Source organism: Aegilops tauschii, chromosome 5 (assembly GCF_002575655.3).
Source record: "Aegilops tauschii subsp. strangulata cultivar AL8/78 chromosome 5, Aet v6.0, whole genome shotgun sequence".
NCBI lineage: Eukaryota > Viridiplantae > Streptophyta > Magnoliopsida > Poales > Poaceae > Aegilops > Aegilops tauschii.
The window spans coordinates 270,390,287-270,403,391 of NC_053039.3; positions in this window are offsets into that span (position 1 = coordinate 270,390,287).

Consider the following 13,105-nt stretch of genomic DNA (forward strand, 5'->3'; position numbering starts at 1 on the left):
AGGCAGGTCAAGAGGGGTGGGGTTGGCTTTGGTTATCTAGCGACACACATCGGACCAAATGGGTTGTCCTTGCTTGGTTATATGGGCTGGCAGCCCAGTTTACCACAGTGCGTTGTTTCAGCCTGTGGAGTAGCTGCCCACAGGACAATAGGCCCAGTATCGCATTAGACAAAGATCCAATGACTAGAAACACTCAGATCATGAAAACGGACGGCTAAAAACATGAATCGCTGATAAGGCTCGCTTTAGGCTCCGTTTTACTGTCCTTGATAGAGCAAGTCAAGTTCGTGTTCATGGATACCGTTGGGCTCGATGCAAGACAAGACAGGTACGTCGAGCTAAAGAATGCACAAATTTTATCGCCAAGGATGGGAAGGGGTGCAAGTGGGAGTGTTCGATCCCAATGATGTTTGATCTTTATGTTTCATCTAAAACGTATGTTGCGTGTTTAATTTTGTATTTATCTTTAAATTTTAAACATGCGAGATTTGGATTCAAATGATGTGTAGAAATAATTTTTTGTATTATGGTGACAGAGAAATAGAGAAATGGAATATTAAGATAAACCTTTTTCGGATGATGTGAAGGTAACCCCCATAACACACGAAAGAAAAAGAAAAAACATTACGGGACTACCCTATAATAACGAATAATTTATCAGGTGCCATTGGAGATGGTTTAAGAGCAAGGCTAATTGTATAGCCAACAACTGAATATATGATGTTACCATGTCATTTATAACTATCATTTATAATCACTCATATAATAAGATTGGTCATAAGGTTACTACTTTATCCATCATCTCTCATTGACTTTCTTTATCTTTATTGTATTTGTAGGAGCACGTATAGAGGCAGAATATTGCATGAGATTACACTCTCCCCTTAGGGCATCTTCAATAAGTGTAAGATAGTTGTCGGTAATTTACCATTTAAGCTTCTTTAACGATACGTCATGTAATACATGAAGAGATGGTAAGGTTGTATGAAAGTGAACCTGTTGGAAATATGACCTAAAGGCAATAATATTATATTATTATATTTTCATTTTTATAATTAAGAGTTTATATTTCATGCTATAACTACTATGATCCTGGAATATGTGATTCAGTGGAAAACCCATATGCATGTGTGGAATGATAAAGGGACAATTGCATTTTTACCCCTAGTTGGTTCCTACCCACGGGTTTTGCCCTTACTTTTCGAGCTTGCTCAGTTTTGCCCTTAATTTTTCCGTCGAGGTCCCTCGAATGCCCTTTGACCGTTTGACCAAAACTTTGAAAATTCATAACTAATTCATATGAACTCAGAAAAATGCAAATAAGATATCAAAATGTTCAGATAAACATTACCTTTATGTGCATATCATTTGCATTCAGGACAAAAGCACCCTTTAAACTACCTGAGGTAATTAATGTTATTAACATTATTAAAAATAAAAAGGTATAAACAAATTTTTTTCATGAATAAAAATTACATGCAAATGTAGGTGATGTTTTCTGAACATCCTAATATCTTATTTGCATTTTTCTGAGTTCGTATCAACTTGTCATGAAGTTTCCAAATAATTGTCAAAGTCGTTAGAACATTCTTAACAAGATGATACGAACTCAGAAAAATGCAAATAAGATATCTGGATGTTTAGAAAACATCACCTACATTTGCATGTAATTTTTATTCATGAAAAAAATATTGTTTATACCTTTTTATTTTTAATAATGTTAATAACAATAATTACCTCAGGTAGTTTAAAGGCTGCTTTTGTCCTAAATGTAAATGATATGCACATAAAGGTAATGTTTATCTGAACATTTTGATATCTTATTTTCATTTTTCTAAGTTCATATGAATTAGTTATGAATTTTCAAAGTTTTGGTCAAACGGTCAAAGGGCATTCGAGGGACCACGACGGAAAAAGTAAGGGCAAAACCCGTGGGTAGGAACCAACTAGGGGTAAAAATGCAATTGTCCCAATGATAAATGGTAAATTATAGTTGCCTCTAAGACTGACTCAAGTGTTGTTGGTGATCATGTTTTCCGGATCTCAGGATATTGTTCAGTGTAACAATAGTCCTAAAACAACATACAGAGTATGACGTTAGAAGAGCGATTATATTGAATCGACGCAATCTTGTTTGTTATATTTTAGATAATATCGTCTAAAATCAATCGTTATAATACGGAGTGTTAGCATGTGTTCTAGTTCCTCAGACCATGAGAATATCGTAGTCACTTTCTACCATACAGTGGACTTTGGGGTTGCTCAAACATCATATGTAACTAATTATAACGACAACTTACGGGTTCATCGAAAAGTTTGACAAGGGATTGGATAGCTCAAGAGTGAGATTTGCTCCTCCGATGATGGAGAGATATTCTTAGGGCCCTCTTGGTGTGACGGCATCCATCATCGTCTGGCCAGACACAGGTGACTACGTCATGGGGATGCCGGAACATTTCAACGAGAAAGAAGAACAAAACCGGCAACGAGATCAACGGTATAGTGAGCATGTGCATGACTCAGGAGGATACAATGCATCCGGGTTTTGTAAAGTATCGAGCAAAGGGAACATCGCATGATAACCAAAGGTTCACTCAAATGTCATTTGTATAATCATAGGGATCGATATGGACGTCCACGGTTCTGTTATCGATCATTGAACGAAGGGATTACGTTCATGTCTATGATTTACCGAGCCTACGGGGTCACAAGATTAAGGTAATCATGATCTGCTGAGTGTTAGTAGGACGAGAGTATCGATGATTTATCTGTGGAATTGTTTCATTAACATTCGAAATAGTTTCGAGAGGAACCGGAAGCATTTCGGGGTCTCGGAAGGGTTTTAGAGTTTATCGGGCAATATCAGGTATTCCCAATAAATAATATATAGGTGGAAAATGTTTCTGGTGATGTTAAATTATATATAAGAGGCTCTAGAAACTGTTAGAAGGTTTTTATAAATAATTAAATATCAACGGGCCTTAGAAGGCCTAGAGGTGGAAGGCAACTTCGGCCACTAAGGCCCAAGAGGGGAGGCGCCCCCCTTTCCCTTTAGGGCATGCCGAATTGGGGAGGGGGAAGGACTCCGCCTTGCCCCCTGGCCGGCGCAAGGGGAGGGGAGTCCTTCCCCTCCTCTTGGCAGCCCCTCCTCCCCTCTAACCTATATATACTTGAGGTATTGACCCTTTTCTAAACACAAGTTTTGGAGCCTCCTCTAGTTCATCTAGTTCTAGTTCTATTTGGTCCTAGTTGACTAATAAGAGCTAGACCTAATTCCTCTAATCCTCATAATTAGAAGTCCAGTGTAGTTTTAATCTCTCCTCTCCAATTCTTCGACGACGATTAGCTCTGGACGGCAAAGCGTTGTCGGATCATGAAGACCGTACACTTGCAACCAATTAGCGAGGCCGTGCTTTCGGTCTTCCATTCGAGGGATCGTTGAGGGCGGTTCGCAGGACCGTCATCAACGGTTCCTGGAACTCCAAGTATGATTTACACCAAATCGTCGACTTCTGCTGCACTCCGAACTCGGTAACGATCGTTGATCCAAACCCTATATGCATCTTTATATTGTTCCTGGGTGTTCGTAGGGCATTTTGTTTTGTTTTATACTACGTTTCTCAATAGAACCAACACCTTATGCATAATCTTTAAGATAAAATAGAGGACAAGTTTCATATTTCCGCAGCTCCTATTGGTCAATCTTATCATAACCACTTGAGTACTTATATGATACATTATTTGCTGATGACATGGACATTTTTACCAACAAGCTAACCAATTAATGTTGGAGATACTCTTACATTTTTATACTCCCTACACACTTTGTACTAAATCTGCGGGCCTTAGTTTGGGACGGATGAAGTATATCTTTCTTCCACGGGTAAGATCGCTATGTAAGTTGGCCTAGCCTGCTATTGTTTGGTCTAACATCCATAATAATGCTATTTAGAGCATCTACAGCTGGGCGCCCCCAACCCTTTCTATATGTCCGAGTGGATAGCCCAATAGCTAATCGGTCAAAACACCTAACCCAGCGGGACTTCTCAAACCGGTCCCAAACATCTAGACTGTCCGGCACCCCTCATATCCAACCCATATCTAGAGCGGATGTGGGAGGCCCTGGTGCGTCCGCCATGTTAACCCGACCATGTTGGCCCATCCCGACCCAATTCGCCCCCACTAAAAACCCCACATGGAGTAAACCCTAGCTCCATTTCACTCTCACTCTGACTCCACTCTTCGTATCTTATCCTCCCACTCCTCAACAGTTCCCCTCCCCCTCTGCATCTAGCATGTCCAACACCGACAACGGTGGAGATGATGGATCCGGTGATTAGTGGGACGCCTTCCCCAATGAGGCGTAGGGCGACGAGGAGGAGTTGGCCCTCCGCATCATGCTGCAGCGCTCACGGGGTGGACACAGGTAGCAGCTCTGACTCTGCTCCGTCCACTGTTTCCGCGGGACGCTGGGCCGAGCCCATCCGCACTGCGCACAACTCCGTGCGGTCAACCCGCTCCGCGCCACTAGCTTGCCGCCCTACTAACCCTCCGGTTGCTGCTGCTCAAGAGAACTGATGCGTGTTAGTGCCCGCTCCGCCGCCGACACGGACATGCATGCCCGAATTTGAGGCGTGCATCACCCGCCGCAAGAGCCATCGAGCTAGGGAGTGGACGGCGACATCGAAGGCGGCTGCATACTCCTCTTGACATCGTCGTAGATTGTCGGCAGTGTCTGATGAGGACTCACGGCTGTCTACCATCGCTCACTTACGGCGTGTCTAGAGCTGTCAGCATGCGAGGCGACAAAGAGGGCGGTGGCAGATGTGAGAGCAGCAAAGCTCAAGAGGCAGCAGAAACGCTGTCGGTGTCAAAACCGGCAGATCTCGGGTAGGGGGTCCAAGCTGTGAGTCTGAGGATCAGTGGTAACAAGGGACAATGGGAACACGGTGCTTACCCAGGTTCGGGCCCTCTTAAAGGAGGTAAAACCCTACGTCCTGCTTGATTGTATTCGATGAGTATAGGGGTTACAAGAGTTGATCTACCTTGAGATTGTAATGGCTAAACCCTAGCCGTCTAGCCTATGATTGTTCTGATAGCCTCTACGGACTAAACCCTCCGGTTTATATACACACCGGAGGGGCCTAGGGTTGTACAGAGTCAGTTTGCAGAGGAAGGAAATAGTACATACGGACACCAAACTTGCCGTCCATGCATATAGGAGTCTTACCCGGACATGGGGGATAGTCTTCAGCTTTATCTCCACGGCCCATCAGTCCGGCCCATATCGAATAGCCCGGACACTCGAGGACCCCCTAATCCAGGACTCCCTCAGTAGCCCCCGAACTTGCCTTCAGTGACGATGTAGTATCTGGCTTATGTCTTCAGCTTTGCAAGGCGGGTTCTTCATCATACTTCGGATTGATGACAGTTCAGTTTTGACCTCCATGTTCTGCCTTTACGATCCCTTCCTGTCGTCGCCTCGATTTCCACGCGTTGGGAAAATGTGAACGGTCCATAATTTTTTACAAATAAACCCCTTATTAAGCAAGGGTAGCATCTATATAAGGAGGTTAGATCTCCCAATGCCTGTAGCGATCCGACCTCAGATGGTCAAATCTCTGTGTATAAGTGTCATCCCTGGATCGGTAATGCTGACACACGCAGTACTCGAGGATTTATAACAGAGTTCAATCACACAGTTATTACATCGAATGTCTCAAAAGAGAACTTATTACAATAATATGGCTTAAGGCCACCTAAATAAGATAACAGCAGAAGCTTCGAAGGTAAATGAGTCCATCAACTCCAACGGCATAGCTGAGTGCACGACAACGACCTAGCGCACCTTACTCTTCGTTTGAAAACTCTGCAACATAATACATTTCAGCCTGTGTAGGTCAGCACATGGAATATGCTGGCAAAATAACACTATAGAGCAATGAACATGGAACGGCTATAACTATATGCATATATGGCTGGTGGAGGCTCTATGGTTATCATTTTTGCGTAAAGCCAATTTTCCCCTACAACAAAGGAATATATTTATTTAACTAAAAAGTTTGTTGAAAACATTGAGAATGGAAACCCCATCTCAATCCCAAATTAATAGTTAATAACCCAACAAATTAATTAAGTAAAGTGATGAGATCAACATAATAATTCAAGCACCAGATACTCAAGATGTCCATAACCGGGGACAAGGCTAACCATGATTAGGTTGTACACTCTGCAGAGGTTTGCGCACTTTTCCCCACAAGACTCGATCTCCTCTGTGGAATTTCTCGCACTACATGATGTTTGAGAATCGGATGACCGAGACACAGTCTTTCAGAAGCATTAACTCTTTCGACGGGTAAACCGAACCACCTACATCTGCCAGTTTACCACTGAAAGAGGTCACAAACATACTCAACTATGCCAGAGCCCATAATGGCTTGTGGCTGCACACGGAAGTTTCCAGCATGAATGACATAATGATCCCTTTGAGCCTGGGTGGCAAACCATAGGAAAAATCACACGGATACCCCGGGATCTCCTTTGGACAACACTGGATTACCCCAGGTGCCCACAAACCAATCCACCCAGATGTGTATTTAAGTAGCCACCTTAAGTTAAACCTTAGTTAACAATAATCTCTCACATCTGTCATGAATCACTCAAACCAAACCACGTCTACGAGCATAGCATAGCAGTATAAGCATAATGTAGAAGTAACTCCCAGGGTTTGAAGTAAAAGACAATAGGTTCTACCTCATCAACTACTACCCAATACCCACATGTTAATCAGATCCTACTCATGCAATGTTCGAGGATTGAATCTAATGCATAAAAACTGGGTAATAAAGAGGTATGATCAAAGTGTTACTTGCCTTGCTGACGATCTGAAAACCCTAGTGACTCGTAGTAGCACGCTTCGCACTCTGGAAACTCTATCGTAAACAAAAAATAGCATACATAAGCACTCAAACATAAGATGCAAGGGTAAAACTCAAGAGAAAAGATCCAAACTGAAAGTTCAACTGAAGAGCTTCGATTTGCAAAAAGAATCAATCGAAACGGAGCTACGAAACTCAAACTACGATCAAAAGAAGTTCGAATTCAAATCTTCTTGAAACCAAATTTTAATTTGTTAAAATCATATTCAAGTTGATTAAGTGGAAAGAGGGGAACAAGACGAAGATTTTGGCGTTGGTTTCACTGGATTTGGACAAACGAGCAAAAAGTTGCGAGGGTCTGAAGATCAGGGACTAATCTATGATAAAAGCATTCGCGGATAGGTCCCTAGCCGAAAATAAACGGATATAGAAAAATCTAACGAATGAACGTTCGCTAACAGAACTAAACGAACGAATCCGTTCGTTAAAACGAACTAAACAGAGAACGTTCGCTAAACAACGAACCCTAAAATTAAAACCGATCAAAAACCAAAGAACCAAAAAAACCCAAAAAAAGAACCTGTGAACCGGGACGATTTTATATTGGTTAAACGGCAGCGTCGGGCGAGGCGGGCGGCGGCGGCGGCGCGCGGAGGATGCATCGGCGGCGGCTGAGGTGGGAGGCGGCGGCGCGCGGAGGATGCGGCAGTGGCGGCTGCGGTGGGAGGCGGCGGCTGTGGCGCAGGGTGAGGAGGCGAGGGGCGGTGGCGATGGCATTTAAAGAAGGAGGGGGGCGAGGCCGACTTGCGGGAGGGGCAAGCGAGGCGGCGGCGGCGCGGCTCCGACTCGGACTCCGTCGGGAGTCCGGCGCGAGCACGGGGACAAGGCGGCGGCGCGGACTGGGCCGGCTGGGCCTTCGGCCCTGTCGGTCCGAAACTTTCTTTAATAAAAATAAATTTCGCCCGAAAGAAAGATCCTAATAAAATAAAAAATTCTAAAAATACCAGAAATAATTTTCACCATCCAAACCTAATATTTAGGACAAGATGAACATTTTTCTGGCCTAAAATGCAATTTTTAAAAATGCATATTTTCTCTAATTCAAATAAAATAGCAAATAAAATGCAAATAAAATATTAATTTGATTTTAGAACTTCTCCTCCAATATTCCTCTCTTTTGAAGAAGTCATTTTATTCTCTCTTTTATTTTTATTATGGGAAATAATTGGAGAGAAAAATATTAAAATCAAATTGATCCTCTTTTCAAATTTGAGAAAATTCAAATATGAAAATAAACGAAACCTCCAACTCTCTCCTTGGGTCCTTGAGTTGCTTAAGATTTCAAGGATCACAACCAAAATGCAAAGAAAATATGATATGCATATGATGACCTATGTATACCATCCAAATTGAAAATTGGGATGTTACAATGCCATCCCATATCGCGCAGAGAGCATCAGAGCAAACCACGAAAAACTTCAAAACATGGCGAGTGCTCCTGGCTCTTCCTCACGCCCTCATGGCCCTCAAGCGGGTGATTGGTGAAGTTGCTCAGTGTCTCACCTCCAGCTGAATGGACTTCAGACGCAGGGATATCTCACTCCCGCAGATCTAGTCTCCGTACGGGTGGGTTTGGCCTCGATTGGCAACGATGTGCTAGCAGAGAATTTCCCCAACCCCAACAAGGAAGAGAGGTGTGCTTCGTCGTGTTACATGCCCATTCCGAACTCTCGATAATCGAAGTCATGGCCATCGCGATAAAGCGATGCGTCCAGCCCCTTCAGTCTAGAGTGACCCCTTTATGGTGTTACAATGGAGAGGACGACGCATCTCGTTATAAGCGCGAGGGCCCGGACACCCTAGCCGCTCTGGCCGCCATTCTGGCAGATCTTTATAAGGGGGAGAAGGAGGAATTCCTCCATTTAAATTGTCGAGAAGAGTTTTCCATGTATAACCCCATTGAATGGGTTAGTTTTTTGATTATCAGCATTGTCCTACCTCATTATCGAGGCATGCTAATCAAATTGTTCTGGTATTCTGAAAACAGACATGGAGGAAGGTAGTCGAAAATGTGCACTGCCCCTCCCCACAAGACTATGCTCGCAACAAAGACCTCGACTTCCGCGAAGATTTGGATATATTTATAGAGTTTGATGATGGAGTCTTTTATCAAGCGACCCTTGACTGCTCAAAAGTGGCTATTATGGCCGACTACCCCGGGCTTCTTCCTTTCTCCAAGGTAAGTATTCGGAAATCATCCTCAAAAGGAGGAGCCCCCACTTGCGTCTCACCCATCACACTGAATCGTGCTTTATAGGATCAGCGCTCAGCGAACCGCACTCCATCGAGGGCAGCCCCTAGGACATCTACGCAGGGCAAGCCTTCAAAACGAAAGGAAATCGGGAGCTCCGTCGAGCCCCCACCTTCATCAAACTTTTAATATGTGCCTAGGCATAAGACCAGATTGTCATATTTCTCCTCCCATCTTATTCCAGGAGGAGCACACGGCGAACCGTGTCCAAAGTCCCAGCTAGCCGATCATCAGCTAATCCAGCATCGGGCTCGTCAACCAGGACGAGAGCCAATACGGACGCCACGCCAACTCATCCACCTCATGAAGATTCGGATGATGTATCCGTCACAAATTCCGAAGTGGAGAGCGTGATGAATCATCGATGACTGAAAGAGACCATGCGTGCTCCAGTTTTTACTAAGCAGGAATTTACTGCCCTCAGCAGCGTGGATGCATATATCCGAGCTGCCCGAGACGGACTTGCTGGAGTTGCTCACCTGTTTTCAAAAGATATGCAGGTAATGGTTTGTGTAAATTTAATAGATATATGCCAGTAGCCCCCGAGACTTGAAGCGGTTTAGACCAACCGATTTAAGGAACGTTATGACCGCATGTTCTCCGAGAGAAGAACAACACGCTGTTCCGGGAGCTTGAAATGAGCCGGACAAAGCTAAATGCCGCCACCACAGAGCTAGAGGAAATGAAGAAGGTCACGATGACCATTGATCAAAAGAACAAACTGGAGGAGGAAAAGGATAAGCAAGCCAAAGAGATAAAGAGCTTAAAGGCTCAATTATCGGACGCAAAAAAGAGAATAAAAAGTTGAAAGACGGCATATTCGGTATGACCTTTGAACCATCCAAGGGACTCTTACTATCCCGTAATTCGGAGTGTCATAATGCTATTCTTGCAGGTCTGCTAACCGGGCAGCATGAAGAAGAAGTATCCGGATTTCGAGGCGACGTCCTAAAAGAGTTGTCCGTAGTGCATGAGCGAGCCCGGAAAGCCATGAGAAGTATGGCCAAGGCCTTATGGCCATCCGACGCCCCTTGATACGTCTCCAACGTATCTATAATTTTTGATTGTTCCATGATGTTATATTATCATTCTTGGATGTTTTATAATCATTTTATAGTCATTTTATATCATTTTTAGGTACTAACCTATTGACATTGTGCCAAGTGCCAGTTGCTGTTTTCTGCATGTTTTTTAGATCGCAGGAAATCAATACCAAATGGAGTCCAAACGCAGCGAAACTTTTTGTGGATTTTTTATGGAAAGACATCCAGTGGGCCGGAGACGTGCCTGGGGGCTGCTATGAGGGGAGCACAACCCACCAGGGCGCGCCTGGGCGCCCGGGTGGGTTGTGCCCACCTCGGGTGCCCCCAGACCACCTCTTTACTCTATAAATACCCCAATATTCCAGAAACCCTAGGGGAGTCGACGAAAATCAATTCCAGCCGCCGCAAGTTCCAGAACCACCAGATCCAATCTAGACATCATCACGGAGGGGTTCATCATGTCCAGTGGTGCCTCTCCGATGATGCATGAGTAGTTGTTTGTAGACCTATGGGTCCGTAGTTAGTAGCTAGATGGCTTTCTCTCTCTCTTTTGATTCTCAATACAATGGTCTCTTGGAGATCCATATGATGTAACTCTTTTTGCGGTGTGTTTGTTGGGATTGGATGAACTTTGAGTTTATGATCAGATCTATATTTTTATCCATGAAAGTTATTTGGTCTTGTTTGATCTCTTATATGCATGATTGCTTATAGCCTCATATTTCTTCTCCAATATTTGGGTTTTGTTTGGCCAACTTGATCTATTTATCTTGCAACAGGAAGAGGTGCTTTGTGATGGGTTCGATCTTACGACGCCTGATCCCGGTGACAGAAGGGGAACCGACACGTATGTATCATTGCTATTAAGGATAACAAGATGGAGTCTATTTCTACATAAATAGATCTTGTCTACATCATGTCATCGTTCTTATTGCATTACTCTGTTTCACCATGAACTTAATACAGTAGATGCATGCTGGATAGCGGTCGATGTGTGGAGTAATAGTAGTAGATGCAGGCAGGAGTCGGTCTACTAATCTTGGACGTGATGCCTATATAATGATCATTGCCTGGATATCGTCATGATTATTTGAAGTTCTATCAATTTCCCAATAGTAATTTTTTTACCCACCATTTGCTATTTTTCTCGAGAGAAGCCACTAGTGAAATCTACGGCCCCGGGTCTCTTTCTCATTATATTTGCCTTTGTGATCTATCTTTATTTGTTTTTATTTTTAGATATATTAAACCAAAAATACAACAATACCTTGCTGCAATTTATTTTATCTTGCATTCCCGCGAGATCTATCTATCAAATTATTACAACTTTCTCACGCCAGGTTGCCAATTTCCGGCGCCGTTACCCGAAAGGGATTGACAACCCCTTTAACACATCGGGTTGCGAGTATTTGCTATTTGTGTGCAGGTGATGTTTACATAGTGTTGCTTGGTTCTCCTACTGGTTCGATAACTTTGGTCTCATCACTAAGGGAAATACCTAACGTCGATGTGCTGCATCATCCCTTCCTCTTTGGGGAAATACCGACGTAGTCTAGCAGACATCAAAAGGAATTTCTGGCGCCGTTGCCGGGGAGACATCATCAACATCTACCAAGTTCCTAATCACAAATCTCATCTCCTCGCAATTTGCATTATTTGCCATTTGCCTCTCGTTTTCCTCTGCCCCACTTCACAAAAAATTGACGTTTTATTCGCCCTCTTTTTCGTCCGCCATTTTCTTGCCGGATCTGTTTTTGAGTGCAATCTTGTTGCGTAGTCACAATGACTCAAGAGAACACCAAGTTGTGTGATTTCTCAAATACCAACAACAATGATTTTATTGGCACTCCCATTGCTCCCGCCACTAGTGCGGAATCTTGTGATATTAATACTGCTTTGCTGAATCTTGTTATGAAAGATCAATTTTCCGGTACCCCTAATGAGGATGCCGCGTCCCATATTAACACATCCCTTGAATTATGCAATATGCAAAAGAAAAAAACTATGGACAATGATGTTGTGAAGATGAAATTATTTCCGTTTTCTTTGCCAGATCATGCAAAAAATTGGTTTTCTTTGTTGCCTCGCAATAGTATCGATTCCTGGAATAAGTGCAAAGATGCTTTTATCACTAAGTATTTTTCGCTCGCAAAAACTATTTCCTTTAGAACCCAGATCATGAATTTCAAGCAACTTGAACATGAGCATGTTGCACAATCTTGGGAAAGGATGAAAATGATGCTAAGGAATTGCCCAACTCATGGGTTAAATCTTTGGATGATCGTACAAAAATTTTATGCGGGGTTAAATTTTGTTTCTCGTAATCTTTTAGATTCCGCCATGGGGGGTACTTTTATGGAAATTACTTTGGGTGAAGCCACCAAATTGCTTGATAATATCATGGAAAATTATTCACAATGGCATACCGAAAGAGCTCCTACTAGTAAAAAAGTTAATTTGATTGAGGAAATTTCTTCTTTGAGTGAAAAAGTTGATGCTCTTATGAAATTGGTTGCTAGTAAAAGTGCTCCTATTTATTTCAATGATATGCCTTTGTCTACTTTGATTGAGCAAAATAGTGATGCCATAGATGTGAATTTTATCTCGCGAAACAATTTCAATAACAATGCTTATAGAGGTAATTTTAATTCTAGGCCTTTTCCTAGTAATTCCTCTAATAAGTATGGTAATTCCTATGGAAATCCTTCTTATAATAATGATAGGAACACCTCTGATCTTGATAATAATATTAAAGTATTTATCAACACTCAAAAAGTTTTCAACACTCCAATGGAAGAAAAGTTGAATAAGATTGATGATTTGTCTAGAAGTGTCGATAGATTTTCTCATGATGTAGAAAATCTCAAGATGAA